Source organism: Anopheles gambiae, chromosome 2, assembly GCF_943734735.2.
Source record: "Anopheles gambiae chromosome 2, idAnoGambNW_F1_1, whole genome shotgun sequence".
NCBI lineage: Eukaryota > Metazoa > Arthropoda > Insecta > Diptera > Culicidae > Anopheles > Anopheles gambiae.
This window is the reverse complement of record NC_064601.1, coordinates 52,495,454-52,520,786: the sequence shown is the minus strand read 5'-3', so window position 1 is coordinate 52,520,786 and position 25,333 is coordinate 52,495,454. Positions and strand designations below refer to the sequence as shown.

The 25,333-nt window shown below is 40.9% G+C and overlaps 2 protein-coding genes across 3 annotated transcripts in view; both read left to right on the top strand.

The window, feature by feature from the left end:
- LOC11175713 (uncharacterized) overlaps window positions 1–25,333 on the top strand; it is a 140,244-nt gene that overhangs the window by 2,529 nt on the left and 112,382 nt on the right. The window lies entirely within an intron of this gene.
- The window catches only part of LOC11176112 (uncharacterized), a 29,515-nt gene continuing 11,160 nt past the window's right edge, over window positions 6,979–25,333 (top strand). Inside the window, exon 1 of the mRNA XM_061643095.1 lies at window positions 6,979–8,370. The gene's annotated coding sequence lies outside the window, so the exon portion shown is untranslated. The remainder of the gene's footprint in view (window positions 8,371–25,333) is intronic.

Genomic DNA, 25,333 nt, shown 5'->3' with positions numbered 1-25,333 from the left:
TGCGGGAAGGCGCTCCAACGAAAGGTATTGCAAACCTTCCACCAATTTCAAGGCAAACCGCCTCTTAAGGGAACTCTCTGTTGCTCTGTTGCGTGTAGTAGAGCTGTTGTAGTTTTATCGGGGCTTTTTTACCCCCTTACATGAATGAACGCATACCTTCGATGGGAGCAGGGAATCAACTCATAACCCGGCGAGACCGAGGGCACAAGACAGCACGTTGCGTTTAGCCTGTCGATCAATCCGGTCTACAAACAATTCCCATTACCAGAGCCGTGGAGTAGAGTTTTCGACAGCGGCACTGCCTCCGCATTGCTCGTGCCACCTCCGCACTCTCTCTCCAGATCATGGTGGCGATAGATTTGATGAACTTAGACGCTGGGAAGTTCATCCCTCCGAAATATCCCGTTAAACGTAGGGGGCGATAGGGGTGGTGAACTCCGGTTCATGGTGGGATGGTGGGGGGATGCAGAGCTAAAATTAACCAACTCTGGAGTGGTCTGGCAAATGCGCGTTCGGTCGTGGTCGGCTAGCAGTTCCCCTGGTGGTTCCGCCCGGTTTCATCTTCCGCCCGCGGGATCGGCTGTGGATGCTGGAAGCTGCGGCGGCGATTCTATAATATCACGAAGCCCTCGCAGCGAAGATCGTTCCAAAACCGTTTCAAGTGTTGCTTAATGTGGAGGTGCTGGTGGTCTCATCTCGGCAGGAGTGTGACGCAACGCTACCACCGGGGGAAGTCGTTTCTCTCCCTTCGGCCAGCATCAACCAAGTAGCAGCTGGTACGGTGGAGGTTAAACTCATGAACGTGAACTCAGGCTCCAGAGGCATAAACGTTAGCGCAGCATTGAAGGAGTGAGAGCACTGAATTAGAATAGATACTGTGAATTGGTGGAGTAGATTGGTTGTAGAAGACACAATTGTACCTTAGCGAATCGTCTGTTCCTTGACAAGGCGCTTATCCATGAAGGCCATTCGGCTCCTCAGCATTAGCGACATTGTAGAGCGTTGGAGTGCGCTAGAATACAAGGTTCCTCCACAAGGTCTGCGATCGTTTCAACGGGTCGTGTACGCTTCCAAAAGGCCCGCGCACAGAATCTTCTCTCATCGACACGCAGGGGGATCGCATAAAAACGAGACTCGAAAATGGTAATTATATGCCTATATTTAACCGGCCCGAGAGACGTCCTCGTCGTCGTCGTCTTCAACGTCACACCGGTTCTCCCACCGGGATCGCGCCACGCCGGGGATAAAACAAAACAAAAGTTCGTAAACACATGCACGTCGATCGCTAGAACGATGCCGCCAGATCGAGGCGATGCGTTCCGATGCCAGAAGGAAGGCAGAAGGAATGGAAGCTTGCTGGAGTACGAGACGAGAATTCCGCCGACATGATCTTCATTAACAACTCCATCCGGTTCGGTATGTACGCCGGCGGGAAGGCATAATCCGCTTCTCTTAATGGACGTAACTCCTACGACCAGTTGCTCCGATCATGTGCTCTTTGCGAGTGTGCCTGATTGCCGGGGCCAGATACAATTTGGCCCCGGTTACTTGGGGAGCGTTGCAAACGTAGCGACGCTCCGCCAAGATCTGTGTTTGCCCGCTTGACAGACTTCCGCCAGGCACTTTTCTTCTTGTACCGGTTGTGTCATTTGAATGCTGTTTGAGCCATAAAAATTAGCCCACGAGATGACACGCGTGCTGAGGTGTCCACGTCCCGTCCGTCCATTCGTCCGTCTGTGTGCGTGTGTTTAAGAGTTGATGAGTGCATTGAGCTACACGAGCAAGCAATGGGGTGTGAGGGCACCACCTATATGTGCGGGAAACCGGTCGGCGGGCTGTGTGACGCCTGCTCGCGTTGATTGTGGAATTAGTCTTGTCAATTATCTGCCTGTTTTAAGCTCTTCTCGTCGCATTTTACCCGGCGACACAATGTCAAACTGTCATTTACACGCATGCGAACCGGTGAGCGTTTGTCAAGGGTGGCGATATGGTGGCGCGCGAATGCTAAACAGCCGCTCCAATCACAGCTGGCAATTACGGATCGCGCGAGCCGGATGGCAAAGGCGGAAAAGACCGCAAACTTTGTCTCGCATACCCATACCAAACTGGTATATTGAACGTTGCGTAATAATATAGCTTAGAAGCGGTGCTAAGATGCACCTTGTGCTAAGCGATGGCCGTGACGAACTGCGCGGAGAAAATGATCATTAACTTGATCAGCATGAGAATTGCATACAACGGGGATTGGAAGTTCGTAAAAAAATTTATTACACCATAAGTCAACATGACTCTTTTAGAACATGCATTATGTGTGTAAGTAAATTCAGTGAAATAACATATTGCACAATTCTTGTTAATTTATGAATTTGCCGTGCTAGTACATTTACCGTGCCAAAAACTAACTTGTTCAGTATTCTTTATTACATGGTATCCGGCGTTGAATGTTTAAAATCATCCCTCGTACCTGCAAAATTTGATTTAAAGCTGCTTATAGACGGATTGGATGGTATAACAATAAGTTAGTGTTGAAGCTACGAGTATAATTAAACTTTTCGTTGCATGTTTGGACCAATTGCGTAGTTGTGTTGCGGGGTAAGGGGAAAACAGAAAACTCTCACCCTTTGAATCCCAGCTCCAGGGTCATTATCTTTCACTTAGAAAGGTGGTCTCACACTGATGTGTGTGCTGACTTTTTTTTCGAACTGAGCCCGATACTCGGGAAATCAAACCCCCATGGCTGTTCCAGCCGAGGGAGCACTGTTTTCCCTTTTCTTTGTGCCGGTTTCCAGTGCCGCAACCAGCAACAGTGTTGTTGCTGGTTGCCGGTGAAATGAGGTAGCAGAGATTGATTGACGGATTTAGTTTCTTTCGTTCGTCTCGATGGCGTTGGCTCGCCCTGGCTGCTCATGTTCGGGATACGGGCTCTAATCAATCAATCCTACGCGCGCTAAGATCGATTGATTATGAAATATGTAATTTAATTTTATAATATGTAATTTATGTAATTTAACTTTAGTCGATGCAACAAATGCATCTATTAATATTGATAGAAAAGCGGAAGGTTCCACTAAGCGTTCACATACATTGGTACTAGTTTACACAGTGTTTGTAAAAGCTCTCTCATTTCGTCCTGTTTTTTACTGTACTAATTAACCAACCATATTATGCTTTATCTTCTTGAGTTAAAAAATAGATAAGATATTTAAAAAATATTTTTTAATTTGGTAGAAATCTTGCTTTTATTGCTTCTGATGTATTCTTTATTCATTACAAGTATTGCAAACTACTCGTTTTGTTATATAGGAAAATCATACACAGTTGGAATAATTAGCTTAAATTTTTTGGTTCAAGTTGTACTTCATTCGGTCTATGTAAGTACCATTTTTATAGATAATCTTTGAGTAAATCAAAAGTGCTGTTAGTGTGTTTTTGTTTTCATATTTGTTTATTTCCTAGAATGTTCATACTCAGGCCTACACTCGTGTCGTCGCTTAGGGCCTCCTCTCGTCTTCATCCAGCACAGTTCATACCACTTAAAGGTTTCTTAAATTTTCTATATTTCATTCAATATTTATCAGAATATGGCTCATCGTACACCAAAAGCAAGGATATCGATTCCCCAACTATTGAGATTATAAAATATGCTAAAAAAACGAATTAAATGCCTTTCCTTATCATTCCCCGATGACCATTATTTTTTCACCGTGAACAAAGCGGAGAATCACAAGGAACTGCAATTAATTTATTAATAAAATATTTTTTATAGTGTGAATAGTTGGGGAATTGAATATCCTTTCTTTTGCTGTACGATAAGCCATATTCTGATAAAAATTTATTGAAATATAACAGAAAAACCCCAAATTTCACGTTTAATTTTACTGGGGCTCTAACGCGGGCTTAAGAGTTGATTGAAGGAATTATGAATCTTATTACTTTTTATTTATATATTTACTATTTATTTCCATTGGCCTATCTTTACACCTACAAGCAGTGATGTAACTTTGTGTGAACAGGCCTTTTGTATTTCATTTTTTAAAATCTCAATGTCTTGAATAACTATTTTGTATCTGATCGATCAACATTATTATTTTTCTTTTAATTGGGTGATTCTACGATTATAATTGTCCACAAAAAATAAATGACAAAATTGGAACAAAATTACTACTTAGGAAACAATATCAAATTTTGTAATTCGAATGATTATGATTTTTTAATCATTGATTAATGATCCCGTCATTGCTTGAAATGTACATGCCATGCCATTTCCGTTTTGAAACCACGGAGTGATTTTTTATTTCAAATATGATCATTATAAAACATTTGTGCTTCATTAGTTCCGTGCTGGCCACTTCTGTTAGTTAAATATCAACCTTTTAAAATGTGTTGCCAAGATGTTTAGCCAGTTTAGCATCTCTTGCCATTTGCTAAGAGCAGCGCTGTAGGAAATCAAAGATTTCGAAGTACAGTGGAGCGCCGTTTATCCGGGCTTCTCGGGACTTGACCTCGACCGGATAAGCGAATAACACGAATAATGAGTCAAATGATATATTTTATCATCATTTTCTGATTAGTTCTTTAAAAAATTCCTATTTTTTGATAAAAATAACCCAGTTTTTATTAACTTCATGTTTTTCCCATGAGAATATTTGAAATTTGCCATGAATTATAGTGTTTTTTGTTATGATGATGTGCTCTTATAACCGCTTTTTTAAATACCCTGCTCATAACGCAATGTCACCTTTGTATTGAACTGTCATTTCTCAACAGCACGGATAAACGGAAAGCCGGATAAAAGGTACCCGGATAAACGGCGCTCCACTGTAATTACCCATAGTTTTTTCTTAAAATCATCATGTTGATGCAAAATGTTCGTTATTTAACGACTTCAAATCAAAATTTATCATGATTTTATCGAAAATGTTTTCCGTATGAACTTTCATGTTTTCCGTACATCCATTGGTATAACTGAACTTCGATGTACCAAATATCGCAGTATATCATGGATGCTTTGTTTACAACTGTCGTTTTGGTCCTAGTGCGTAGTTTACAAATTAATAAATCGGGGTTTCAATTGTTATTTTTGCATCCTAAAGTATGAATATGTGTTTTAAGCATCATTTATTTGTAAAGTGATATAAATTTGTAAAGTTTTATAAAATCGAATCAGTTTTATCAAAATAATGCAGTCTTGAATGACTTTCATACAAAAAAGCAAAATCTGAAGCCGCTCGTGTCGCCCTTTTGTCAAAAGCGCTCTTGATCAAGGAAGATCGATAGTTAGGGCTAGTCCTAGCCAGAAGATAGTTGAATAATGGCTACGATTTTTCATTTAAGCAAATTCAAACAGACCACCCTGATTTGTGCTCCTCTGCGTATCGCACTAAAACGGTTGCGGGCTTCGGTATAGCTTCTTGAGCAGGTAATATGAAGGAATATCAGGTGATTTGAAGTGTGTCCAAACTCGGTGTTATCAGAAAGGTGTAACAAAGTTAATTTTTAGAAGGATTAGCCCCATCTATTGTGCGATTAATTGAGTGTGGCTATCAATGCAACCAGTAATAGAAAACGGATTTTTGAAACTATTTATTTTACGTTTTAATGGCGTTTACATACTTATATTAGTGAAGTGAACATATAATTATTTGATTTGAGTTAAAACAATATTACAAAATAATGTTTGGTGTGAATATCCACGAATTTTGGCCTACAGCCACAATTTGTACAGCTATGGCGAATTGCTAGGAACACTATAACCATAATTGGTACCTTGAGAAGCAATTTTTAAATGAATTTGTTGACAATTTTGATAAACACTGAGTCAAAATATAGACTTTAAAATTTTTATCTAATACTTATTTTTACAGGAGTAAAATATTTATCTTGATCACATAATATGATTGGCCATGATTGGTGCACTTACCCTTTATCTTTTATACCTTAATTTATTTCTTTTTTATGTGAGATGTGTGACATTCCAAACGTGTATTAAAACTGAAATTGTTAATTGTCCACAAACGTGGCAAATTAATACAATAAAATCCCCATGTTGTGGCTAAAAACAGTATGGAATTTTCAAAATTTGTGATTTAGTGCATTACTGCCTGGAAGGTATCAAGTTGCTTATTTATGAAACAAAAATCAATTTATTTATTTATTTATTTACTTTGTATAAGTTGATGTAATGTGGCACTATTATATAATTTTAGAAGACTTCATGCATTTTTTTGTATTTATATTTTATGAGTTATTTTTCCTTACAAACGTTTCATTAAAAAAAAAATGTGAAGAAAGGCTGAGCGGGAATCGATCCACTTCTCAGCTTGTGGGGTCTGACGCGTCTAGCCTTGTGCTTTTGAAATAGATTATGTAAATCAAATATTTTATTTCTATAAAAAATACACAAATTTAACAAATTTTATTAATATTTACTTTGATACTAGAACCAATACCTCGTGCTTCTAATAAACTAGCATTTTATAAGAATTAATAGTCAATTCTGGCTAAGAGATGACGGTTCAAATGGGAATAGGATCCAGAAATCCATACATCTGACTGCTAGCGTATTCGATCGTAAACTCTTAATTTTTTTATATTTCTGTTTGTTTTTTGAGTAAAATGCCAGAAAAATTCCCTTTGAATGTGCACAATATTTAAATTCTTCGAACAAAGAAATAATGCAAATAAAAACAATAAATATATAAGAAATTTAAAATTATTTTCGAAATTTCAACTGTTTACAATTTTTCACATTAATATACCAGTGAAATTGTCTGGTTTCTTCCACCATAGCTTTTGTTTTTAATCAATTAAAAATAAATACGATCCACTTTGCAGCCGTCGATATTTGATCAAAACGGCTGCAAGACGGCTGAAAAACATTTGCTTGAAAATATACCCCACGCTAAAACTTGCCTGCACGCAGCAACACACCAGCAGCGTACCTTTGTTTGTGTACGTTTGAAGTGGACGAATCAGAAACGTCAAATGGCCGACTCGGAGATGTGAGCGTTTGGCAGTGTGCGTACCATCGCCGCTTACGTTTGCTGGTGTGCTGTGAGAGCGGGTCGTAAAACTTGTTCGAATGCGAAAAAAGAGGTTGGATTTCCGTCGGACGCTCGTTCGCTTTCTGCTCGAAGCTTTGAACGCAACCGTGTGTGTCTGCTAGGTGTTTGGCGTGATTCTGTGCTGAAATCGACTGAAAATCTTGTCTAAAGTCACCTCTAAAGCAAGCGTGTACTGCGTAACGGTCCGTTGGTGCAGAATAGCTACCATTCTGGTCGAAAATCGAGCGAACTGTGGCGGTTTTAAGTAGCAAACCGTAGTGTTCACCCGACGTCTATCGCACATCATCATCTCCCCTGGCAGACAGCCACGGCTTCTTCACGGTGTAGCAGTTGCACGGTGATTACTATCCACACAAGACGAACGTCGGTGGCGGAGCCATCGATAAGTAGTGTCCTCCCAGTGTGTTCTCACGCCGATCCGCGTTGTGAAATACGGCAGCATCCTTTTGTGCGACGGTGAAGAATCTTCCGCTGGCGGGTGCTTCTGTGTGAAGTCGCCGTGTGTGAGAGAGAGAGCGGGAAAGAGAAAGCGTAGACACGCGAGAGGGAAAGGGATCGTCTCGCAGCCGTCATCAAACAACTATTGTGTTTCGTACCGTGTTTGACGTTTACCGTGACTGGCAGACCGTTTTTTGGACGTCGGTCGATTGTTCCGTTGGGTTTTATGGCCAAGAAAAACTAGCAGCCCGACCGCTTTTTTTCGCCTGACGCGTTGTCCGTGAGCAGCCACATACTCTATCGCGTCATCATCGCCAGCAGCACTACCACCATCACCAACATCATCATCATCATCAGCATCGATCCGTTCGTCCGACTGGCGCAGCGTGTGCGACACAACAGTGCGTGGAAAACAATATCAAACGGTGTACGATCAAAGTAGGCTCGGCTGAAGATTAGTAAAAAGCTGTTAGTCGGCGCCCCCTTGCGATAATCATATTGCAGTGTTTCTGCTAAACCATTCGTGGTTGTGTGTATCCGTGTGTGTGTGTGCGTGTGCCAAGTCGTTGGTGTGTGTTGGTGTGCATACGTGTGTAGTGTGTTTATGTATGTATGCGGAATTTTCCACCATTAGCGTCGTGCAATTTTTTCCAGCAAAACGTACCGCGATCTCGCAATAAGGATCCTGTGGAACGAGTGCGGCTTTGTGCTTAAGTGAAATTTTGTGCACGGGATTTGCTAACCCATCCGTCGAGGAACGTCAAAGTGTGCTACGAAACAGCGCGAAAGAGAGGCAGTATTACCGTCAGCAAGCGTACCACCATCGCAGAGAAACCCGAACCTTCGATCGAACCAGACCCGGTTAATGGTAAGTTGGAAAATTTAGTAAAGATTTGAGCCCGGTCTGTTTCCCCGTTTTGCGCGCGTTGACATCAATCGCTTAGTGTTTAGCGGGAGCGAAGCGATCGAAGATGAAGCATATCCCCATTTCCGATCCGTGGGTAGCTCTTCCGTACGCGGCTTGAGCTGGCAGGGTGAGAGGGTCACTTGAAGAGGCGTACCGCGACACACCAGAACGTGTGCGCAAGCGAGACAGAGTACACGCGGCTTGCCTGGTAGCGGTAGCTGCCAAAGTTCTTGTGTGCAGAGACGAGATAAACAGCTGAAAAGTGATCAAGAAAGCTATTTTGAAGAGGCTGAAGAGGGTCAGCCGGTGGACGGCGTGGGTGCGGGAGGAACCGGCAGAATTAGAGTAAACATGCAAAAAGGACACATGGTAGCAGGGGGGTGTGAGAAGCAGAGAAGGAAACCCTATCAGGTGTGTGTATGTGTGCATTTCTCTCGTCTGCCTTTGGGGGTAGAATTTCCCCCTGCCATCAATTGGGGTTTGGGAAAGACGATGTGAAAGGTCATGGTGTGTGTAGAGTGTAGGAAACGGCGCGGGGTAGTAGGTAGTGCTGCTATATCCGCCATAGCCCTCCTCATCACTCCCACCATGTAATTTGTTCGCCGTCTCATCATCAGCCGCTGAGTGAGTGTGTGAGTGAGCGGAGCGCAATGGACGATCGACGTCGTCGAAATGATGGCGGTATGGTGTGCGTGAGTGCGAATGAAAGCGCACTAGACGCGTGCATCTCGCTCTGGCACTCGCGATGGGAACAGGTCTTCTTTGTTGCGCGTTGGGATGTGCTTCGTTTCGCTGGAGCGGTTGCTAAGAGTTTGTTGCTGCGGGTGTGCACGGCATAAATGAGGCAAGGCCAGTAGCGTTAGCGTGAGTGAGCTAGCTGTATGTTGGATTGTGAGCTAGAGTGAAAGAGGCCGTTATTATCCCTTGTTCACGCGAATGGTTAACCCTTGAAGGTGATTTTATGAGTTTTGTTAGGTTTTTGTTATTATTTAATTTGCTGAAAAATACCTTTATTCGCGCTTATAAATGGATTTCGGTGCATCATGTAGTTTTCTCAATGATTCGTGTATTACAAGTTATTTAATATTTTGATTTATCATCATTTGATTAATTTATTTTCGCATGTTAGTATATTTTGCTTACATAGTTATGAGTCCAATAAAGAATTGTCTTTTGTTTACAACAATGTTTTTAATAGACGACACAGTTGTCTATCACTAGATCACTCGGCAGATGGTGTAAGCTATTCTGTCCAATTTAATAACACAAGTTTCATCTTCGATCCGTGGCACAATTCTCAGTTTCGATTGAGTCAGATTGAGAATATTTAATTTCATGTGATGTAATTTCAGTGAAATATATATTTTTTAAATAAGAAAAAATCATAGTGAAAATAAGTTGTTTTGTTTAAAGTCGATTTTATCGAGTCAAATGCAAGTCAAACCCGTCTGTATTTTCTACTTGGCGTATCGGCCTACGCGGACATGTACAGACTCTCGATACTTATATTCAGTACCAAGCAACCGGATAGTCAAGTCAGTCCTTGGTACGGGAGACGATCAATTCTAATATTGAACCTACAACGGGCATACTATTAAGTCGTACGATTTGACGATTGTACTACGAGACCGCCCCTCTAGCCGTCTTTATGAGTTCTGTAAAAAGACATAGCAGCAGTCTTAATGTTTATCAAAACAGCTAGCTCGTCAAGGACAGCTCAAATAACTTATAAGAAACGCACTAGAGGGCGCTGTAGAGACTGTTAATGACATAAAGATATACCCAAAGGCGAAACAACTAGCGAATGAAACTAGGGTTAGTAGCAAATTAAACTAGCAAATTAAAGCAGTTGGAAGAAAGTCTGCCAAGCTACCAAATAAATAAATTGTTACCAGCCGTAACAAAACATACTGTACACCAATAAATGTTATCCGTAAATGCGTGTGCAACGTTTGGATGTATATTATAAATCGTTAGCAGATAAGCAGATATTACAGTCGCTTCTCGGTAGGGGGACGAGATGAACATTTTATAGAAAAAAAAATAATAATAATACAATTCACGTATGATTGATTAGGGATGATTTTAGTAATGATGATCTTCAGTAATGTAGATTTTTTGCATTTCTATTTTATTTTTTAGGTTAATATATTTCATATTCAACTGTTTCACTAGCAGAAATTTTCTATACGTTTTTGTAAAGTGAAACGTTTCTTGTTTATTCTGGTAACAGTTTTATTGTTATTTCGATAAGAACATGTTTGAACATTGTTGTTACGATCTTAACGAGTATTTTTTGGATGAAACATATTCCCTATAATAAATTTTTAATTCATTCTAAATTAAAGAAGTGCCTCATGTTAGTTAAGTCTGCTCTGTCTGAAGCATTTTTGCAAAATGTTTACTTCAATTAAAAGAGGAATTATGAAGAATATCTAGAAGCACATGAAGTTTTGAAAATTTGAGCATAGTGATAGCGTCGCATCCCGAATGGTCTAATTTTATACTAATATCAAATAACCATCCACCACATGCATTCAAGGGTTGGGTATTACCTCTGCATAGGGAACCGTTGCGCATGGTTGCGTGAGTAGAGTAGAGAGCTTTGCTGGTGTGAAGGGTGTAGTGCTGTAGCACAGTCGGTCGATGTTCGCTAATATGGTGGCAATGGATAGGGGCAGTAGCAACAGCGGCACGGCAGCGCATAAACGAATGAGTGCAGGCAAACAGCGAACCCTTGTACCTAGCTCGCCCATGGTAAAGCAGCAAAACTTCTGCTGTGTGTGTTGGTTGGCTCTGGCATGAAACAGCTTGAGGGTAGAGCAGTCGGCCTTCGTTTTATTCATTTCATTCGTTTGGTTTCTGTTGGGTTTCGAGATCTGATCGCGCTCACGTTCGCATGTGGAATGACAGCCCAAAGCGGATTGAAATAACATCGAGCACAGCGGAGTAGAGAGGGTCGAGATGACAGTAAAAAATGTATATTTTTTCTGAGTTCGCCACCTCGGCTGCTGCTGCTGTGTGGCGCTGCGTTGTAGTGTTGGAGAGTGTGTGTGTGTATTTTATTCATGGGCAATGATCGATCGTTTTTCTCTTTGCGCTGTTGTGTGTCTCGCTTTTTGGTGCGATTAAGGTTTCTATATTTAAGAGAGTTTTTCATGACTTCTGTTATTAATAAAATGTCATTTTCCTTTCGGTTTATTGTACCAAAGGATAGGTAAAAAATTGAAATGTGTTCCTATATATTTAATAGTTTTAGAGATACATATTTAGACAAAAGGTTTAATGTTTTCTGTTTGTTAAATTTTTGTACAACAATTCAATCCTAATTTTATTCACATTATAATGCATGCTTTACGTATTAAAGTTGTAATATAGAAGAATTTTATCAATTTATAAATTAGAATGTCCTAATTTTTCGCATTCATAAAAACATTTCTATGAAGCTATGAATTTTAGCAAACGTATAATTGATTAACTTGCAATATGAAAATTAAATTTTTATTAAAGAAAATATCTCTTGCAGTTTGTACTTTGCTTTAGTTATCTGACTGTTGCATTTTTACCCAGTAGCAATAAATGCATTGAATGGAGAATGTTTAGCCGGCACTAAAACATCGCCTGAAATCGGCAATCATCAACAAACCGACACCCACCCACCCACCTTTAACAAATGTGCTAGTTTGTTGACGGTCGAACGATGTTAACGAGGGCAACAAAGCAGGAGAATGCTGTTGGCGTTTTGACGTTATGTGTTGTGCCTTCGTCAAGCATCTGCTCCGCGCTCTGTCGTGTCCGGTATAATAATAACAGTAATGAGAGAAGTATGCTACAAGATTGGGTTTGTTGGGTTGAGCAGTGGAGACCGGTAGATAGGTAACAGCATAGCAGCCGCCAAGTACAGGTTGTGCAGGATGTGAATAGTAAGCAAAAGCTGAATAATCTTCTGCGAGAGTGTGTGTTATTTGGCGCACGCTCTGTCTCTCTCTCTAAGTATGTACCTGAGTATCATTGTTACTGACACGGGAAGGGAACCTTTGGCTGTTCGGTCGTATTTCGAACAGTTTTTATGTATATTTTCTAGAAAGCCGTAAAGTATGCTACAACCAGTTTCGAGCGGTTCTCATATCATCATAACAAAGTATATCTATTCAGCCGCCTTTGCACCTAGGTGTAACACAGGCGAGACTCCATAAAATAGCGTGGCGTGTTTGGTTATAAAGGTATAATATTTCAAGTTGGTTTGAACACGACAGAGAACGTGAGCGGTCGTGTAGAGGTTACCTTGGATTTAGTCGTTCGTAACGCTTGGTTCACCGTCCGTCGTTCGTGTATCCGACCGAGGGGCTTCAACTCGCTCGAAGCGGCAACTGTAAACGGATATCATCATTGCCTGTGCCTTTCCCTGTGCTTCCAACGGCAACGAGGGTTGTTGGGACAGAAAAAAAGGGGCTCAAACCCTGCTTTTTGCTCTTTTCCGGCCGGTTAACTACGGGTAATGGCTGTGTATGGGTGAGCTTCTCCCGTCACGGTATAACAGTGTCGAGATGCTTGGATGTGTTTGTGCTGTACGGCGGTGCTGACGATGGCGGCCGATTTGCAAACCTACACAACGCCACTTGGGAACGTAGCAACGAATGAGCGAGTGAGAGAAAGCATATTTTCGAAAATCCAGCGGCGGCGGCTAACTATGTTATGTTCCCTTGTACAAAAATGTCCCTTTTTTCACCCTCTGTGTTAGGGTGTCCTGCATGTTTTCGGGTTTCGAAAGAGCAATGATTAAATTACCTTTCCGTTCTTGGTAGTTGCATATGATTTGTCAAAGCTTTTTAAATATATTTAAAACAATATTTTTATGTTTTTTGGAATATATCAATTCACCCAAATTCTTTTAATTATTTTTGTACAACTATTTTAATAATGATTTTAAGTGCTACATTTTTTACTTCTTATATGGTTGTCTAATAATTATAATAATCTTCTTTGAATCGTAAAATGGAATAGTTCAATCTGTTAGGTGAATGTTTCAACCAGGTAGTGGAATCGTGCAAGCTTACTGTGGCTACCGGCTCCCATAGTCTAATGACAGCTTCACAGCCAGCTTGCGAAATTCCCCTATTCGGTTGGAACACTTCATTGTATGATTGCAAACCTCGATTGCAAATTTTAATTCAATAACTCTTGTTTTTTGTTTGAATTCTTTTGAGAATTCTAATCATTGTATTTGTTTGTATTATTATAGCTAAAATCAATTTCTATTATTAAATATATCAGTTAATTAAATATATAATATATTAGTATTATAGCTTAAATCAATTTCTGTTGATGTTTTATGAATACTGAAAGAGTTATTACGCGTAAGATATAATATTGTATTCTTATACCTATTTGTCTTTAATGCAAAAATAACAATTTTCAGTTCAATTTTATATTCCTCTTTTATTCATTAGTTTAAAGAAAGAGAGATTTCACAATAAAAATCATCTGCTAATAATATCATCGATTTGTAAGCAATAAGGCAAAGCCGTTCATCATGAATAAAAAAACATTGATTTCTTTGGAAAAATGTTTTACAAATACATTGTTGATGAAATGTTTGCTTAACAGTAGATAGGTTCCAAGAAAGTCTGCAAGTCGTGAATTTGCAAGGAATGAAAAAGTAAAACACCTAGATGATTATTTGCTCTGCCCTGATCCTTGGGTGGATGCGGCATTAAAGGTCCTTTTAGCATTTTAGCAGGGGAGAGTTATTTCATTCTTCATCGATGTTGTCATTCTCCCCTGGAATGATTCGTTATTGATCTCTGATACTCATTGCATGTATCCTATCCTATCCGAGTCGCTTCATTTCAACTGTCGCTGATCAACTAATGGACGGTTGGATCCATACAACTACTTTTTTTCGATCTTTCATGATTAATTTTTTTATGCAAGATCTTGAGCTTGCTTAGGCACTGTGGCACGTTCATGAATACATAACATTTATCGGTTGTATGCAACGTGTTTCTTATTCGTCTTATTATTCTTATTCGTCTCTTATGTGAGTCATTTATAATTGTAGACTATTATGTTTTTAAAACATTAAAATCTGAAACTTAAATCGTAAAACCAAACCAATATTTGTTGATTTTTAATTGTTTTATGGAATGTGATCAATTTTCTGAAATATTTTTTGCGGTAATTGTTAGCATATTGTGCTTATATGATAGTGAATATATGTTTAATTAAAGTGGCAATTCGAGATAATTTCCATTCAGTTTTCCAATTAAACTTAAAGATGTGCCAACTTTTCTCTATGTTACTAAGTGAATTTTCATATTATAAAAAAAAAAAAACAAATGGAACAAATGCTCAGTTCATCGACACTTACACTTTTGAATGGTTGGCTGGGGCCACTGTGGGTTGTGTTGTGTCGCTTTGGGAGTGACATGATTTATTTTGCTGCAGCAAATCGAATTTCTGCACCTTATTACGGCATTGGCGGGGATGGTGCCTTCCGAAGTGAATGTGTATATTTTGTTCGTTCATGCTTTCTTTCGTACTTTCGTTGGTTCGTTCGTTTGTTCGTTGTTCGTAACGCGATCGATCCCCCCACCGCTGTTCCACAGCAAGTTTTGTCAGCTCGGATATAAGATCATTTGAAGGAAGTGGTGTCCCTAAAGACCTGCCCACAGCGATGACCTTTCGCAAGAAGAATGCTTGCGGCGAAGCTCGACGTTGTTTTCAAGTTAGAAAAGCATAGTCGCTTGGCATGTACACTGGGGTAAACGAATGGCATACATCGTCCGGATAACGTTTGGTTTTACTTTGTTCAGTCTCTACGGAGATGGCACCCGCCTTGACCATTACCTTGACGCAATTTTCTAGTCGACGAAATAGACTCGCTAACATACGTCCGGTGAAATATAGCCGTTTATCGGAACTTTCTTAATTGATTATATTGAAGCGCAAAAGATGGTGGATCTTTGTCAAGAGCTATCGTGGACTACCTTAGACCACTAGCTCGGAAGACACAGGACGAAGATGGTTTGCAGATTGACGTAATAAGAATTTTAAGTCGGAAATCAATTAGGATTAGTTTTCGTTCATTGGATGTTGTCGTCGAAATTTTGTATTTCCATGGAAAAGCGTTATCTAGTTACACGTTATGCACTAAAACCTTTTGGCGAAAAATTAATTTCATTTTGCTGTTTGACAGGAGGAGATGAAATTGTGAACTTCAATAGCAATACTTAGTAAAACATTTTTTATCAGGTCCCGAATGTCTTTCCTGGTGTTCGGGGTTTAAGTATAACGTATCGTATCTTCTCCACTGCTTGTCGAGTAATACCCACAATGCTAATTAGGTTTGAAGATCTATTGACAATGCTCTTGTTTTTACTTCATTGGAGAGCGATCGATACGTCTGTCACTTTGGATGGATCATTCTATTAGCACTCGAAGGGTTGCAAGTGTTCTTGGACGATAGTTCCAGAAGTAGTCGGTATATTTTACCAAAGAATTTATTGGAGAGTGTTCGAGAATTGCTCTCATGCCTACCCTAACATTTCAGAAATGAAGCAATATCTTGATAATTGGTAAATACTTTAACGACTAAACGAATAATTATTGTATGTAGTGTAATGAATATTCTTTAATATATTGAACATTTTATGTTGAACAAGTAGGAAAATAAATTATTTACTTGTATTTCTACAAGTATTGTATTGTTGAACAAGTATGAAAAAAAAAATTATTTACTTCTATTTCTTTTTTAACACGAAAACCGAGTCCCCTATAATCGAAAATTGTGCTTCAAAGCAAGACTTGAAGAGAAAAAACAACAAACATCATTTTGTTATGTTATCTATATCTGTCCCCATTCATTGTTGCACGGAATTACTGCATGGTTTTAAACATGCAAAAAAGCGAGATTTATTTATTGCCCGCATTATTGCTTTATGGAAGAAGCGTTTCCTGATTTATCTTTCTATTTTATTTATGGTTGGGAGCTCACTCACTCACACGCAGCGCGAAAACACTCATCCATCCAAACGTTGCAAACTGGGAAGAACAAGAACTTCCACACAGAGAAGAACACTCTGAACACATTGTTTATTGAAGGAGGTGCTATTACATCACCTCCAAAAAATGGCCCGGGGTGGCACATAACGTGATGCTATGTGTAAGTATATGATTACTTTCGAAGTAATTTTATTTCTATCACATTTTCCCATTATTTCATCGTGCGATAAGAAAGAATCAGGACGTTCGTTTCAACACAATCACCCTCACACACTCCCCTTGGTCTCCCATGCTACGTCCTCAGAAAGTAAGTGAAGGACGTTTGTGCAAACGACCGGGCTCTCGAATGTTGTGGGGTCAAGGTCATTCTCGGTTTGTGGGTGGGAGATACACGAAATGATGATGATTACAATAATCGTAAACATTGCTTATCGTTCATTTTTCCTTTTTTTGAACTTTCCTGTTAGGAGTTGTTTGCCTATGAGCATGAGCAACGTGTTTAGGATGAAGATTCGAGCGGTAAAGAAATGAAAAGAAATGTGTATTTAATAATTAATAAATTGTGTTTCCCAGCGGCAGTATGTGTCTAGCCCCCTTACTTGTTAATAAAAAATCTCAGTAAAAGAAAAAAACAGACGTTTTGGGCAGGAAAGTGAGACAAACATAAGCTTCTGCTGTTCTGCAGCAGACCGAAAAATGTTTGGCGCATCCTGCCCTGCTGCGCTTGATTTTACGGTAAATCCTAATGTAAAGTTAATAATTTCTCCGCAGCGGCACACTTTAATGCTTCCCACAAGATCGGGCCCATCTTGAGAGCTACGGCTGTTTTTTTTTTACAGTATTCGGTTGGTTTGTCGCTTGCTGGTGGAGGTTCCTCTTTACCCCGGTGCCGTTTATCTTGATTTTTAGGTCGCAGCGCTTAAAGAACAACATCATTATCATTGTCGCGATCGCTCCCCGACAGCAAGATGTTGCAGAAGCGCGCAAGCATGCTTTTCTCGACCCTTAACTCTCCCACCGTGCGGAAACGGTGTGACTGCGGGAAAGACATGCAAAAACAAAAGTAACGACACCGTAATAAAATATTGTGATGTCTTGATTTTGTAATTTCATTTCCATGCCCTTTTGCCCACTTGTTTTGAGGTGCTTGTCTGCTTGTGTTGCTAGAGTTTTTTGTTTGTTTGGTGTAGGTCTTCTCCTTCGGTTTGCCGCATTTTGCATCAGCGATGTTTTGTGATACGATTTAAAGGCTGACTCGTAAGTGGATTGACTTGGTGCGCTTTCCCCTGTTCTGAGCAGCTTGGGAGTATTATTTTGCAAAATAAAAGATGTTGTTTTAGTATTGGTAGTTATTTTCACTAATTCGATTTTCACTTTAATTCGAGAGACCTGGAAAAACAAAAGGATGTTGACAACTGATTCTCCAAACTGCAGTACATCTTCATTGTTTGGAATGATCGTCACGATTATGATGCTCATTACATTAAAACAATTTAAACAATAATACAAATATATTAAATTTAAAAAAGCTGCTCGCAACTGATCAAAGTTGGTAATATATATTTTAAAAAAAAAAGGTTTGTGCGGGCTATAAATAAAAGATCAATTTTGCCGCTCAATTTCGTCGAATAACCGCTTTTTAACTATTATCGTCGACCTCGATGATGTCGAGGCTGTCAAGTCGAGCTTCACAGTGTCGATTTTGGGAAATTCCTTTACCAACTATGGGGGTCGGAGGACTGCTTGTGGTAACGCAAGCAATAAACTTGAAGTCCTCCTAGCACATCATCTAACTCAGGCATGGTAAAACTGATGCTCTTTTATGAACTTGATAAATATAATCGGGATATGAAGTAGTGATGCCTGCAGGAGGAATCAACAGCAAACAAAAAAAACAGCCTCTCAAGGTCTCTGTTTCTTCCACGAACCCTCCCTGCGGTGGAAAGGGCAGCTTTTCTGGAGCACGCACCGAAGGAGCTGAGAACCGTAAAAAGGGAAAGTATCATATTTTTAAGAGATTTTTCTGCTCGGGTATGATTCACGCCTGTGGATGGGGGGAGTAAAATGCCACCCCATACAAACCCCTCTAGCCTTTGTTTAGTTTTGGTGCACGAGCACATTTTTTCCCTTCCTTTTGTAAGGGGAACGAAGGTCAATGTCGTCACAATCAGGACATATTTACCTTTGCCTGTGTGTGTGTGTGTGTGTGCGTATTTCAGCTCCGTTGGTTTAGGGTGGAACGGCAAACAAAAATAGACAAAGCATTCCCCCCCTAGTTTTCCAGCGAGCAAATGGTGGGGGTGGTGAAAGAAAGTGAAAAGGCTCTCCAGATTTCTGTGTGTGTGTGTGTGGAATTTATGAGTGGGACATAGAATAAATTCGAGCAGTGTTTTTTATGCGCTGCTGCCGCACGGCTCCTCACGTCGGCTTTGGGGGACGGTTAGTTAGTCAAGATTCTCTTTTCTTAATTCCGCCCCTTTCCTTCGCATCGTAATCCCGAGAGTGAGATCATGTCATGTGCGCTTATTTAGGAGCTTCTTTATCTGCAAGTAAATTTTCTTGCTTTCCGGGATTTTCCGCGGTGCACCATACCGTATCAGTCTTACTTTTCTCATGTTTCAAAAACTGTCCCCTGAATGGAGGGATGGGTCAAAAAGTTTTTGTTTTTTTTTTTTGTTTTACCACTGCAAAAGACAAGTGGTGGGCGAGTTTTCGGTCTGCGTGCTGCGTCCTTTTGTCCATGTGTGTGTGCAGTACATAAACAATGATTTATATCGGTTGTGTTTTCCGATGCGTTTTCGCTGTGTCTATTTCGTGGAGTCTTGGAGCACCACGCAAGGCAGGCGGCTCAAGACGACACGCACAAGACAAATGGTTCTTTGGCACTACAAAACTTTGGCCCTTTAACCTCGGAAATACTGGTGGAAAACTCTCCCCCAAACCATTGCCATACTTCTTAGTCACTTATTGTGCGCGCTCCATAGGGTCGCCTTCGAAGAGAATAATAATAAATGCGCGAGATGTAAAATTCGCTTTCGAAGGGCAAAGCTTTTTTCTTGTTTTGCACTTTTCTCCAGTTCCAAAGTGGTAGCACCCTAAGAGCGCCAGAGCGTAAGGGTGGAAAACCAGGACAACAGGAAGGATGGTACAGTTGGTGAAACATTCCAAATTCCCGCCCTGGTCTCCGGGAAAATTGGCAAAGCTAATTTAAACGCTTTTCCGCAAACGGTTTCTGATGTTAAACCTCTCGAGTGTTTGTTGTGTTTAGGAAAATAAACGTCCCTTGTTGTTGATTGCCGGCTGGTTGGGCACATGTGTGCCTCATATGGTGTGTATGCGTCGGTGTGTGTGAGTATGTGTGCGCATTATTCACTAGGATCGCAAGATCGACTTTTTCCCGAGTAAGATGGGGTGGGAGGTGGGTGGAACATCACCGTTTTCCACAAATGTGCGTGTGATATGCCTCGCTCGTTCTTGTGTGTGTGTATGTGTGTGTGCTTGCAATTGCTTGTGGTTGTCAGGCATCAAGAGGAAGAAGAGGCAGCAAAAGGAGGAAACCGCAATGGATCAAACACACCAACAACAGTGCCTTGGGAGGAAAATTGTTGTGTGTGATGTATTTGAAGCATCCGAGAAGCGACTTGACGGGTTTCCGTCGTTGTCGTCGTAGCTGAATTTGGCGGTTTTCCGGCGTGTGTCGTCCTCCTCGATGCTTTGAAGGTTGACGGCACGCACGCACACACACATCCACCACCCTCTTGTGTGCGTGTGTTCGCGTGTACTAAGGCGTCTGTGTCGCTTTTCCATTTCCCACAGGAGAATGGTAGAGAAAATTTATAGTCCCGAAATTGTAGTACTCCGCACGAAGCGAGAAGAAATTGCGTTGCTGCGGCACGGTAGTAGATGCTTTTCGTTACACTTTCTCAAGAAATGAGGATATCTTTTTCCAACTTTCTAACTTTCTTTATAACGTCTTGCACTTGGTGTAAACTTTGTTCCTTTTTTTGCTTCCGAAAATGTCATCACTTCTGCTGATGCCCGGGGGAAGTCAAAAAGTCGGTCTAGCAAAGATATTGTTGTTTACGGTTCCCAGGTCCTCCGGCCGCTAAGGAGAAGCCACGTGCAAAGACTTATGAGAAGCGGAAAAATAGGCAACAAAAAACGCAAAAAATAATGTTACGAATCACGCTGCTTTGACACCAATGCAAAATATTGATCACCGTTCACTGAAAGTCAATTAAATTATGATGCAAATTTAATGACTGTCTTCTTTACGGGCATCCGTGGGTGCTGGCCAATGTTAAATCGAAGCCAGTGGCGGCAGGGCAGGCCACTTGTGAAAAAACAATATTATTTTTCATCGATTGCTAACATTATCATGTCTTTTGAACACTTCAACAAATCGTATTGTTCGTTAAAAAGCAATTAAAATTGATTAACAAATTAATTTTGTTATTACAATAAATAATTTCAAATCATTCTTACTTGATATTGAAAAACAAACCATCTTCTACATGCATGGTGTTTTTTTCTCTCACAACTATTAAAAGCATTTTTCATTGCCCATTGCTTGCAACCTAAAAGGGGAGGGGGAGGTGAATGGTTTTGCGCGATACTGGATAGGATTTATTTTACCTGTCCCATAAATTTTAGACGCAACACCATAAATTCTGTATTCTGGACGTAAACTGACTAGTACGTGGTGCAACAGAAAGGCAGTCTGTCTGTCTGTTCGCGGCTTACTGTAGTATCTATCTCGAATTCCATTGCTGTTTTCGGTGGAAATGGTACGTGATTGTGTGATGGCTTTTCAAAAGATAAAGTTCAATCGAGTTCAGTTACGGTTATTGGACGATTGTATTTATCTTTTAAGAGGCGTGTCAAATTACGGAATGTCTATTGTACAAGAATATTTCATACTATAATAGATTATAAACACATGCCTATTTGCACATTTAATTGCGCGTATGAATAAAATTGTAGATGTAATTTGCTATTAATATTTATAGAGTGTGTGTGTTGTAATATTTAAAGCAAAATTAATAGAAAATGATAAAGCACAGCTCTTTACAATGTTCATAAGAGCAGTAAATGAAAAGCGTGTGTAGTTACTTGTGTAGTTGTAGTTGTGAGCGAATTGTGTAAAGTAATTTCGAATCATTTCGATTCCCTTTGGTGAATGCAATGGCCAACAGTAAATGGAAAAAGCCAAAGTTTACGGTTCCTAATTCGATAGCATAACTTTCGCATTATCAATAAACTTATGGTGGTACTTTTGCGCAGATCGCCGTAATATGATTTACGGTTACGATGCGCCCCCTACACCCGCGTTGGTTGGTGATCATCCAATGTTGCGAACAGAGGAGGGTGCAGTTTTTTTATATGCCCTTTTATGCCCCCAATAGCATCTAAATGGCATTGGGCAAGGACAGAAAAACCATCAATCGCATTGGAGAAAAGAAAACACCATTTGGATTTATGTTACACCGTGCTTCCCATTCCTTAACAAATTGAAGAAGAAAGAAAGTTCGATATTTGCACTTCAACTGTTGATGTTCTCCTAAACTGAAGCCAATTTGCGATAACCAGACGACCCCGCATACTCTCTTTGAAAAGGTAATTTTTGTTTATTGAGTATGTATGCAGTAGCGTTTGTGACCATGTTGCATAACGCTGGCCATGTTTTGCTGTCCTATTTTTCGATGTCAATCACCACCGCTCAGTGTGATTTGCATACTTGTTTGGCACAATTGCACACCTTTCTCTTGCGAAATGTATCAACAGAAGTTAAAACTGTGGATCGAATTTTAAAATAGCATAGCCACACAAAAAAAAAAAAACGACACATTTCTGCGCCACCAAATTGAGACGAAAGGAAAAGTAGATTAATTTAATTTGATTCGTTTGCTAATATCTTTACAGCATATACCTTGCTGAGCTCTGTTGCTGTTGTGCAGCAATTCGGGTAAACGAATTTATTGCCCAATCGGTAATACTTTCAATTTTCATTTTAATCCGTGTCCTTTCGCCCAATATCCTTCCACAATCTACCGAGCGAGAGACATGTGTTGCCTATTGTTAGCAACACAAGAGTTGACCACCTCGCCTCTCTAAGGTATTGCACTGCGCGAAGGGGGGCATCTCGTGAAAAAGTAACAAGTTGAAATGGACTGACTTTTCTGCCGCCGGTCGACGCTTCGACCACCAACCGTTGTTTCTTGTATTGCTGTGCAGCGCGCCTGACAGCCGAACAAAGCCCGATAAACTTGACTTTGACAGTTAGCAGGGAGCAACGAGTTTGAAAGCAGGTCAAGTGGCCAACGACTGAGACCACCCTTTGCTCCGTCTGGTCCGGGCTGGCGTAAAACACGTACGGCTGCTGCTGGTGGTGGTGGTGGGTGGTAAGGAGATGGCGGGGATATAAAACTTTACCTTTTCTAGTTGGTAGTTTATTGGAGCCTAGCACGAGCAATTTGTTGTCTCTTGTTGTTACCGAATCTCTGGAGGATGTGTGGTGCTGCTGGCGCTGTACCGAAGGAACTTCGCTCTCCACTGACACGAGATTAACTGTGGACACAGATGCTGACTGCACAGGAACTTTTGTGCTCTGTTTTGAAGATAAACGGATGCTGTAAATATTCGATACCGTCTGACGTGTTTGATAGCATACGATTTTGTGTTGTTGTCTCGCTGCTCTATGACTTAGTGTGAAGTTTATGAAACATATGCAATGTGAAAAATGTAGTAAAACGTATGTTCGTCTCTCTTGTACAAGTGTCGTTGGTTTAGAGTGTTTGGATGGCATTGGAAGAATGTTCAGAGCACTAAATCATCTCACTTTTATTCCTCTATTTGTTTATAATTACACCGAGAATCGTCCATGCGTGATCATTACGATGTTCGCACCTCCTTTATGTAATGGATGCTTTATTACTGGTAGTGCTTTGTACAATTCTTATGCTGAGCTTAAGAAACATATGTTTGTTGCTTCCTCGTGCCTTCCTGTGCACGCCGGCAGGCATGCTAATGATGAAGACTAATAAAAAAACTCACCGCCATAACGCTACTTCGTTGCAAGGTGTGGCGATGATAATGATCATGATGATAGGTCGATAGGAGGAGGCACAAGAGGCATCCCTTTTTTTTAGGTCAGAAGGGTGTGAAAATTGAACTCTCAAAGCTTCTCATGAATTCCCGCAGTGTGGGCCTGGCCGGAGAGCAGACACAGAAGCATTAGTCGATAAGTGTCGATAATCTTGCACGGTGTGTCTCGCGGGTTTGGTTTCGGTTGGTTTACGCCTAACGGGAGGGTTTACGTCTACCGAGCGACGATCAGTTACACACCGGTTGGGGCTGGATAGCAACAATCACACCTTTTACGGAATGATGCTTCTTTCTGCTTCAAGTGCAATCCACCATCTCTCTCTCCCTGTATCGCAGAGCGTTTTCCTGCTCGGGAAAACGGCTAGGCACATCCACCACGACACTGACCCTCCCTGCTACCCCGTAATGTGCTCTCGTAGCCTGGACAGGCTCACAATCGGTTGGAATGCCGGCGCGCAGCATCCGCTGGAATGATGCTCCCTCGTTCGCTCCCTCCATGCGCCAGGGCGAAATGGGAATCGTAATGACTATAATGGTACTTCCAACAGAAGAGGTACCCATTCGCCGGCCGACGCCTTATTGCAGATGCGGGGGGAACAAAGTAATGCTCCGGAAAACGAACCAACACTCGAGGAAAACTATGGAACAATTATTTCTTTCCCTCTCAATTGCTCTCGTGCAGGTAATGGGACGACGGTGAGCAAGTATCGTGTGATGGGTTGGGTCAGTGTGTGGAGCTGGCTGCTGGCTCGGCAAAAAGGGAGGACCGGACGCAAACCGCGCTCACCTCGAGTGCTGAAAAAAAAAAGACAATCCGGACGGTCGGCGGCTGTGGTGTGTTCCCATGCCAAAACGAAGCAGATGACTGTGGAACAGAAAAAGGAACGTGTGTGTCAACCAGTGTTTATGATGGCCGCACGCTATTTTGAGTCTCTGGGGCAAGCTGGATGTGAGCTATAACTTTCCAGAGACAGATGGAATGAAGGTGTGTGTGTGTGTGTACTGCTGGCTGCTGCACACGTTAGACAATAGCGAAATGTTATCTCTATAATTGAGAAGGTGAAAGTTTTCCACTTGCCCGCAGCCTACAAGACACCGATGTGTTTTTTTTTTGCTTTCTTTGGAGCAATTTTCTTTCCTCGATTTCTCCACTCCACACATGTGTGTCACAATTGTGTTGTGTTGCGTTTAGATGAGTTCGACTTTTCCAAAGTGATTGTTCATCATCGCCAACATTACGATTATTGTTTTCGTTTTTCCGTTTATTTCGAGGGATTTTGACGTGTTTTTTTACCCACACAAAGCCTATCAAGGTGTTGATGATTGTTACATTTGTTGTGAAGTAGTCGGTTGGTGGATATTCAGATAGGTGGCAACAACAAGATGTTTGGTCGAAAACGATGTGATGAAATACATGCACTTACTTCATGTTGTTATGATGGTGAGTTGCGAGTGTGTGAGTGACACGGAATTGGCAGATAAATGAGGCATGATCGAGATTCTTTTGCTGCATCTACAATGTTACATACATCAGCCACATCGAACAACGGGAAAGAAGTAGCATTTAATTCGATAATTGGTTGATTTGAAGCTATTTTGCATGGTTTATGTGAACATCGGCTTCCTGATTTATGATTGCCTAACTGGCTTGGCTTCACCTGCACAAGCGGCTGAGATAACATAAATTACGTGTCAACGGCGAAGTTATTCATCCTTTTATGTAGAAAGACTTTTTCTTATGTGAATCATTTGAGCAATAGCAAACTTTCCTCTTTAATGTCATTGATAAAATTCGAGCAGAGAGAGAAAGAAAGAG